Source organism: Talpa occidentalis, unplaced genomic scaffold (genome assembly GCF_014898055.3).
Source record: "Talpa occidentalis isolate TD23 unplaced genomic scaffold, MPIMG_talOcc4v2.1 talOcc4.10, whole genome shotgun sequence".
In the NCBI taxonomy this organism is placed as follows: domain Eukaryota; kingdom Metazoa; phylum Chordata; class Mammalia; order Eulipotyphla; family Talpidae; genus Talpa; species Talpa occidentalis.
This window is the reverse complement of record NW_023600993.1, coordinates 15,250,496-15,260,993: the sequence shown is the minus strand read 5'-3', so window position 1 is coordinate 15,260,993 and position 10,498 is coordinate 15,250,496.

Here is a 10,498-nt window from a genome sequence, read left to right as displayed (position 1 = left end):
AAAGCGTCAGGAAATCAGCACTACTGGCCACATCCGGACGTCTTCAGACACACACACACTAGGAATGTTTTAACAGCTGGAAAGCAATTTCTGAGGTGATTCACGAGAAATTCATATTTGTCATAGCTAGCAAATTTGGGGTGTTTACTATGTATTAGGCACTATGCTAACTAACCTCCTTTTTGCAAAATATTTTACTGAATCTTTACCAGTAGGTTAGAACTACTGTACTTGCTTTTTATTTATTAAAAAAAAGATTTATTTATGCATACAGGAGCTTGGATGTAGGGAGGGGGTGGGAGAGGGAAGCGGTGAGAGGATTCACCAGAGACAGAGTGGGGAACAGAACAGGCAGACTGACTGAAGTACACTGCTGAGGGGAGCAGCGGGCAGGTCTGCTGCACCATGTGGGTCAGCTCCCTGGCTAGGGATCAAACTGGTGCTGCAGGGGCTGTGGATAGCTTCGTAGTGCTGAGATTGAACCCCTTGTACCATTAGGGAGGCCCACTTGCTTCTTATTTAAATGGAAAAAAATAAGCAAGTAAGTGGGCTCTGAAGGAAAAGTTCTTTCTTTTCCTCCTTCTTCCATCCATCATCAAAGATAGACTCGCTAGATGACTTGGAACCCTTCCACTGTGGGTCAAAAAACAAGCTGGTTATATTTTATGTATTCTCAGATTGCAGTCACTGTTCTATAATTTGTTTTTTAAGATTTATTTATTTATGCATACAAGAACTGGGGTACAGGCCAGAACTGTGAGGGGTGACAGGATTTACCAGAGACAGAGCGGGGAGCAGAACAGGCAGATCTATTGAAATACAGCGGGCGAGTCAGGAGAGGTCTGCTGCGCCATGTGGGTCACCTCCCTGGCTGGGGATCGAACTCTTGCTGTAGTGGCTGCGGATTGCTTCATAGTGCTGACGCTTAACCCCTTGCGCCACCAGGGAGGCCCCTGTAATTTGCTTTTTCACTTAACAATATTGTTGACATTTTTTCCTATCAGTACATATGGAACAGATGCTTTTTTAGTGGGAACATAATATCCACTGCATGAGTATACAAAAATTATTTGATGTTTTCTCTATCAATGGGCATTTAGTCTGTTAATAGCATTTGCCTCGTCCCGTGGCATTTTCCATGTTAGAAATGAGGAACTTGAGATCCTCTATAAGTAAGTTGCACCAGAGTCTCTCCTGCTCTCTACCACTTTAACTTTCAGCCAATAATGGTTCATTTACTGAGAACTGACAAAGGGCCTGAATATGTGTTGTGACTTGATCTTCATAACAATGCTAGTGGAAACACTTAGTGGTCCTGTTCAGATGAACAACAACTGTAAAAATACAGTGTTCCCGGCTCCCCTCCTAATTTGAATGCAGAAGGGAAATTGGACGAGCTGCTTTCATCCTGTTGAAAATCCTGTTTTCTGTGCATAAGGGGATATTTTTCATCCTAGGACAATACCAGTCAATATAACTTTCTGCAGTAATGGAAATATTCCACCTTGGTGTACTCTCCAATATGGTAGCTACTGGCCACATGTGGCCACTAAGCATATACAATGTGATTAGTGACGTGGGGGGAACTGAAATTTGACTGCTATTTATTTTTTTACTGGCTTGGATTTTTTAAAAAAAATATTTATGATGTATATGAGAACGGGGGTGTAAGGCTAGAGGTGTGGGGGGTGAGAGGATTCACCAGAGACAGAGTGGGGAGCAGAACAAGCAGACTGACTGAAATAAACTGCTGAAGGGGAGCAGCAGGCTAGACAGGAGAGGTCTGCTGTGCCATGTGGATTAGCTCCCTGGCCGGGGATCGAACTTGTGCTGCAGTGGCTGCTGATAGCTTCATAGCGCTGTGTCTTCAACCCCTGTGCCACCAGGGAGGCCCACGAGTTTAAACAGCACACATGTCTCGTGGCTACCATATAGTACAGAAACGTTGTAGAGGATAAGTCTGCTTGGTGGCCAATTTCCCAGTAGAATCTAACACTTTCTGACACTTCCTTCACTCTCCTTTCTTTTCATTCTACTGTTAATTAGCTTCTGGGATATGTATCTTCACACTAAGGCACTGCTAAAAATTGAAGAAGAGGGGAAAGAATTGAGATCTTTCTTATTCCCTTTATAGAAATGAAATATGAAAGTGGTCAGTGATTTTATTTGCTCATTTATTTATTTAACACAAATTGGTGGAACTCTTCCTACCTAGCAGACATATTTACTATAAATCTGTGCATTGGCTGAAGCTAAAATGGCAAGCAAGGTAAGACTGGCTACATCATCAGACTTTGAATAAAATGAAGTATAAGGAATTGCGAAGGCATTGACAAGGATGGAAAATTCATCAGAGACATCAGGAAGCACCTTTCTGATGATTTTAATGTCGTCTTATAGAGTTGATGTATTGGTTGTGAAACTAAGGTTGAATTAAATAAGTGGAAGGAAAAACACTGGAGGTGGAGGGTTTGGCAGGCAGAGAGTAGACTTGTTTGAGAAACTTTCAGGAAAGGGAAAATGCGGAGCAATGAGGTTGCAAAGGATCTGTCCTATCGGCATTTCTGACCTTTATCCTAGAAGCAGTGGGAGCTACCGAAAGGGCTTAAGCCGCGAAGTGACATGATTAGAAAATAAACTTAAAACAACCAAAACCAAACCAAACAAAAAAACTTGGCTTTTAACAAGGGCCTCATTGTTCCCTGTTCCTTCCTTCCTTCCTCCTCCAGCAGGCAGGCAGGTGACTTCCCCAGACACAGGGCTGCAGCTGGCTCCTGAGGTAGATCCTCAGAACAAGCTCCAAGGGTTTGGTCCTGGGCCCAGAGGATGAATGGAACTAAGCTGTGTTCTTGCCTCTAATGCTCTGTGTGTTCTCTCTGTGTGTTTCTGCCATTAAATAAATACTGGGGTATTTATAAAAACTGTCAGCAAACCACCCACTCCATTTTCTCTGCCACAGGCCCAGAAGCCCTCAGACAGTAACAGCCTGTACCAGAATCTCTGTGATATCCAAAGAGACAGCTCCGAAAGGACTACATACTAAATATAACTCTTGCACACGGGCTGGTGCTGCCGCCCCGACTTTTACAATCATAGTTGTGGGAGATCTAGGAAACCTGAATTTGACAGGCGGTATTAAGCTGAACAAAGGCTGCCGGCTACAGGGGCCGACTTTGAGTATTTTCTGGCTGTTTTTCCATTGAGTTGCATGTATTTGATTGACCTTGAGTTGGGAGAGTGACAAAGTGAAGAATTTATTCCAGTGGGAGGAAGGCAAGAAGATTGAAAATGAGAGAAAGGACTGGGGAATATATTGGAACTTTGAAAGTTAAAAAAAAAAAAATGGGTATCCCACTTCTGTAAGCAAAATGAATCTGTGTCCTTCTTCCAACAGGAATTGATGTTACCTCTGTTCCTGGGATGACAGAAATCACCCCTGTGGCCCTTCAACACCCTTGAGCTTGATTCCAACAATGCGTTTCAGGCAGGTTAACTCATTTTTGCAGAGCTTCAGTGTCCTTGTCTATAAAATGGGTTAATAGTGTCTCTTTGTATGGGTGTTTGGGTGGGTGTGAGACAATATCGGTGCAATGGTAAGAAATACTCCTTGCACACAGCTCTGACCTTGGTAGTATCCAGTTATGCATCTGTGTATCTATTGTCCCATGACACCGAGCTCCTCAAGCAGACACCTGCCATTCCCTTCATGTCTAGTCCTACTCCTATAGGTGCTCAATCTCACACAGCCAAAATGGAACAGAAAGAACAGAAAGCTGAAAGCTAAAGCTGATAATAGCACTTGGGTAACACCTTTCCGGCTGTCTTTGTACATCTGTAGAATTCCATATAAATGGACTCGTCCTATTTATGCTGCTCTGCATCTGTGTTCTTCATGAAACAATATTTAGTAGACACTTTCTAAATAAATATGGATGGTTTTTACGTTTTATAGTATGTCATTGTATTTACAACTCCTTTAGTAAGCCTAACACTTGTTTGTTGTTTTTTTTTTTAAAGATTTATTTATATATTTATTTATACAAGCACTGGGTACAGTCAGAAGTGTGGGAGGGTGAGAGAATTCACCAGAGCCAGAGGGGAGAGCAGAGCAGGCAGACTGAAGTACACTGCTGAGGGGAGCGGCAGGCGGTAGGAGAGGTCTGCGCGCCATGTGGGACACTCTCTGGTGGCCAGGGATCGAACTGGCACTGCAGAGGTTGCGGGCAGCTTCGCAACCCAGTGCTCAACCGCTGAGCCACCGGGGAGGCCCTAACACTTGTTTTTGAGCATTATAAACATGACACTTTATTCATTTTTAAAATAATGAATAGACCAAAAGAAATATTTTAAATGTATGTAAAATGGAATAGCACTATTAGGAAGGATAATGTATCCAACAGGTATTCAGCATTGAGGAAGTCCTCAATTCCATTTTTTTTTAAACAATTTTTTTTTTATAGAGGCATGTTTTATTTATTTATTTGTTTGTTTGTTTGTTTGTTTATACAAGCACTGGGTACAGTCAGAAGCGCGGGAGGGTGAGAGAATTCACCAGAGCCAGAGCGGGGAGCAGAGCAGGCAGAAGGACCGAAGTACACTGCTGAGGGGAGCAGCGGGCGGCAGGAGAGGTCTGCGCGCCATGTGGGACCCTCCTCCGGTGGCCAGGGAGCAGCCGGGGATCGAACCGGCGCTGCAGAGGCTGCGGGCAGCTTCGCAACCCAGTGCTCAACCGTTGCGCCACCAGGGAGGCCCCATTTTTTTTAATAGAAGAACTGCATATAGGCCAGAGACAGAGTGGGGAGCAGAACAGGCGGGTTTACTGAAATACACTGTTAAGGGGAGTAGCTGGCAAGACAGGAGAGGCCTGCTGTGCCATATATGCTGTGCCAGGTTAGTTCCCTGGCCAGGGATAAACTCAAGCTGTAGAGGTGATAATGCTGAGATTAACCCCAAGGCCACCAGGGAGGCCCCAAGGAAATGAATTTTGTCACTGACCTTGTGCTCACTTGAAAGTGTTTCCTCCCCACAAGCTGAAATTCCAGATGAGAACCTAACCTTGGCCAATATTTGATTATGGCCTTGCAGAGAACGCATGTAAATCACCCACACTCCTCACCCACAGAAATTGTAAGATAATATGTATTGTTTTAAACTACTAAGTCTGTGGTAGCTTACTCGATGACACTAGATGACTAATGTACTCTTGTTGACAAGAATTTGGGTTATTTCCAGTTTTTTCATTATTACTAACTATATTAAGACAACTGCTTCAATGTGCATCTGATGGTGAACACACACAATACTTTCTAGAGAGTAAATAACTTAAAATGGACTTATTAAGGCACAGGATCAGACAAAGTTTGGCAAATCTTTCTGGAAAGGGCCAGGCAGCAATTGTGGTATCTCCGTGGGCCCTATGATCTCGGTTTCAGCAATTTATTCTGCTCTGGTGGGGCTATAGAAGTAGTTATAGATTATCTGTACAAGAATGAGCCTGGTTGTGTTCTGATATAATTTTATGAATACTGATTTGTTTTAAGATTTATTTATTTATGCATACAAGAGCTGGGGTACAGGCCAGAGATGTGGGGGTAGGGGGGTTAAGAGGATCCACCAGAGACAGAGTGGGGAACAGAACAGGCAGATTGACCAAAGTACACTGCTGAGGGGAGCAGCGGGCGAGAAAGGAGAGGTCTGCTGCACCATGTGGGTTACTCCCTGGCCGGCCAGGGATTGAACCCATGTTGCAGAGGCTGCAGATTGCTTCATATTGCGATGCTTAACCCCTTGCACCACCGGGGAGGCCCCGAATTTTGAATACATTTTGTGTGTCACAATATATGCTTCTTATTTGTTTCATCTATTTAAAAAATATAAAAACCAGTCTTAGTTTGGAGGCTATACAGAAGCAGGTGGCAGGCCTCCCTGATGGCGTAGGGGTTAGTCTCAGTACTGTCAAGCTATCACCAGCCACTGTGGCTTGAGTTCAATCCCTAGCCAGGGAGCAGACCCACATGGTGCAGCAGACCTCTCCTGTCTCGCCTGCTGCTTCCCTTCACTAGTGTATTTTAATAAATCTGCCTGTTCTACTCCCAATCTATCTTTGGTGAGTCCTCTCACTCCCCACACCTCTGGCCTTAACCTCTATTCTTGTATGCATAAATAAATAAAAATTAAAAAAAAATAACAGGTGGCAGACCAGTGAGGCCCTCATGGCACATTTCACAGACTGTTGGGATGGATGAATCCTCAGCTTAGGAGGGACGGTGAGCTTGTTTTATAAAATGAATGTGTCCATTTTTCTTTTCACAGGTAGCATAGTCTTTAAGAATTCTTATGGCCCCACATCCTTAACAACATTTGGGATGGTCAGACATTTGGATTTTGCCAATATGGTAGATTGAAACTTGCATCTTTCTGGTAATTATTGAGGTAGAGCATATTTCATGTTTACTAGTTAATAATATGTCCTTAAGAAAAATAACACTTTTTGGCTTTTGGAGGCAAAGGAATATTTGTCTTTCTATTATTGATTTATTGTATCAAATTACTTATAACAGCATACATTTTGGATTTAAATATTTTGCCAATAATATCTGTTGTATGTTCTACCAGGGGATAGTTTGCTTTCTGTACTTTTATGGTACTATTTAACCAGTGTTTTCCCATCCCAAGACAAGGTGGGTATTTGCCTTTATTCTGTTTTATTCATATTTTATGAATATGAATTTCTGGCAGAAGTTGTTATTGGTAGGGATTTTTTTGGTTGTTTTTAAAGATTTATTTATACAAGAACTGAGATACAGGTCAGAGGTATTGGCGGGGGGGCGGGGGTGAGAGGATTTACCAGAGACAGAGTGGGAAATAGAACAGGCAGATTGACTGAAATATACTGCTGAGGGAAGCAGTGGGTGAGCCAGAAGAGGTCTGCCACGCCATGTGGGTAGCTCCCTGGCTGGCTGGGGATTGAACTCATGTTGCAGTGGCTGAGGATAGCTCCATAGGTTGCATCTTAACCCCCTGCACCACCAGAGAGGCCCTCAAAGTTGGTTTTTAAATGTTATAGTGTGTGTGTGTGTGTGTATACATATTTGTGGGAGTGTGTATACAGGTAAGAGTGATATTGAGCTGGGGGTTATGATAAATGTAGGCATTTGGAGAGCTAAAGCTGAATAGAAAGAAATGGCTGAAAGCAAACCAGGGGAAGACATCCTAATGGAAACATATGTGAGAATATGGTGTGGAATGTGTGCATACGAGGTAATATTACTAGGCTAATATTAATGATAACAACAGTTGCTTATTGTGCCTCTATTCTGTACACAATGCTTGTTCAGCATTTGATAGACGTTTCTCATTTCACACCAACCCAGCAGAGGTGCTATTATTATTTCTATTTCACAGCTGACAAAACTTTGCCCTGAACTGGCTAAATAATCTAAAAGCACCAGCAAGTAAGCAACAAGCTGGGATTTGAGTCCCACCTGCCTGATCCTAACCCCTTGCAAATTCCCCTCCACCTCTCAGACTTTCTGTGGTTTGCACATCCACCAACCACCAGCCTCTGCACAAAAAGCCTTGTTTGTATGTTCTTGTAGGTATGTTCTTGTTTGCTATAATGTTCATAGTTATAGCAAAACAATCATTTCCATAATTTTATCATTTATACTTTCTATGGGGTATATTATAGCAGTTAAAAAAAAAATGGAACAGGTTGATAAATATTGACTTGGAAAATCCCTACCCCTACTAGTAATAGAAAATATTTATCAAGTAATTTTATAATTATATTGCAAAGTTATTTTTTAAAATATAGAAAACAAGACTTAGCGGAGTCTACAAGTATATCCCTTTATATCAATTCAACAAGCTATACATTTAGAATTTGTGCTATTAAGGGAATCAGACCTTAATTTAAAAAAAAAGATTATGTCTCCATAGTTCATGGACTTATGAAAATACAGAGAAAGCAGCAGTGTGAAACAATACATGCCTGATTTTGGCAGTGGTTATGTTGCGGAGAGACCTCTACTTTTCTTCTATATACTTCTGTATTGTTTGAATATTTTAAAAAGTAGAATGCTCTAATTGGCCATCTAATGAATAAATATATAGCATGCTCTATTTGTTAGTAAAATAAATGACAAAAATAAAATATGTACCAGCTCACAGATAGACAGAATTAATAGACAATAAATATACTTTGGAAGAAAACAAGTCAGTGAAAACCCATATAGAGATACCCATCTTCCCCCTTGGGAAGTATTCCAGGAATATGCTCCTGAATGTTTTCTCTATCTCTATTTTTGCATCTTTTAAAAGATTTATTTATTTATGCACACAAGAACTGGGGTGTAAGCCAGAGGTGCGGCGGGGTGGGGGTGAGAGGATTTACCAGAGAGAGTAGGGAGCAGAACAGGCAGATGTACTGCAATACACTGCTGAGGGGAGCAGCAGGCAAGACAAAGGTGGTCTATTGTGCCATGTGGGTTAGTTCCCTGGCTGGCCAGGGATTGAACTCGTGCTGCAGTGGCTGGAGATAGCGTGATAGAGCTGTCTTTAACCCCAGAACCACCAGAGAGGCCCTATGTATCTCTGGGTGAAAGTTGTCATGAAAGCATCAGTTAACACTGTAAGGCAGTTTTTCCATGGCCACCCTACCTGAGAGCTGCTTATGGAGGTGAGATAGGAGTATCACAGCCACCCCACAAGATGCCGGGCCTCACCCCAGAATGCTGGAGCCTACAGGAGACTCGGTGCTCGCTTGAAGGAGACCTTTTCCCATGTTTTAGGGACATGGAGATGAAACAGCAGCTGGAAATGAATACACAATGCCTGCACCTAGGGTGAATTGAAAAGCAATCAAATAATAACAAATTCAGATTGAAACTAACAAATACTATTTCCTACCAAACTGGCAAAGGTTCCTCTAGTGGATCTATACACTTTTTTTTCTCAAGATTTATTTATTTATGCATACAAGAGCTGGGGTACAGGCCAGAGATGCGTGGGGGGAGGGGGTGAGAGGATTCACCAACAACAGAGTGGGGAACAGAACAGGCAGATTGACTGAAATACACTGCTGAGGGGAGCAGCGGGTGAGACAGGAGAGGTCTGCTGCGCCATGTGGGTTGCTCCCTGGCCAGCCGGGGATTGAACTCAAGTAGCAAAGGCTGTGGATTGCTTCATAGTGCTGTGCTTAACCCCTTGTGTAACCAGGGAAGCCCTCTATATACTTTTCACTTGGGACAGGGGTAATGATGAGAACTGAGGCTAGAGAAGTTACCAGCAGACAAAGACACCTTGTCAAACACATGAAGGAGTTTATGCCAACAACAAGGTCAAGGCAGTTGAATCACCCCTGTCCATTCCAAATGGCAGGCGCCAGACTGGAGATGTTAGTGTAGCTAGCAGCTGGTACAATGATCCCGGCAAAATATTTTGGTATCCTGCACATTGTAATAGCAGGTTGAGTAAAGGGGTATTGAAGAGAGAGATCTGAAGGCCTTGCTGATCAATTTGATATATATCTGGAATGGGAAGACAGGGTGGTGGTGATCAGCAGGGGTTCAATTGATAAAACTGAACCCAAGGAGTCATGGAATAAAGAATTCATTGTTGAAATCAGACTTTACATGTTTATGGGAGGAACTGGATGGCTGAATATCTGAGAATTGAAGACCAAAGAAATCCCAACCAGTGTGTCTGAGAAACTAAGAGTGTCCAGCCACCAAAGTAGGACCAGAAAGGGGAGGCTGACAGAAGTCTAGAGTAAGCACTGGCCTTTGTAGGTCCACAGGAAGATGTCTGCTGATGGACCTGCAGCTGCTGTTGGTTAGCAGGACCTGTCATCTGGGGCTGGAGCTGCAGACAGAGCAGAGCAAGGACACGCTAGAACCTATTGTGCATTTGTCAGTCATCTCATTGAACTATGATGGCATTCAGATGTAGATCCCCCATCTCATGCAAATCCTTTTCTTGGACAACTCTCACCTGGAACCACACAGGGAAACGGATTCTAAGAAAAAGTTTCTATCCCAACCAAGGTGTTTGGAGGAAAGGTAGTGAGTTTTGGACATGTTGACTTTGTGTTGACTGTGCTGTAGTTCCATGGAGATGTCCAGCAGACAGTCAAGCTTGTCCAAACTCTTCTAATATGTGAACATGCTACTCAAGGACTCTTGTTCTAATCCAGCCTGGAGTGGGAGAGTGGAGTGCCATTGTGGATTAGGAACCTAGGAACTAAAGACAACTGTTCAGGAAGGAAGCAGGCTCAGGAATCAAAAGTACATTACAAACAAGGTTTATAACTTTCAGGCAGTGACTAGGGAGAGTAAAATGGAGTGGTAGACTCCAAAGACCGATAGGAGGGGTTGCTCTGGAGAGACAGCCGAGCATCTCTGCTCCCGGGTGGGATGGCACTACATCCCTGAACTAAGGATAACCTCCTGGAATCACTATATTGAAAGTGACTTACAAGGGGAAAAACTTTACGTGA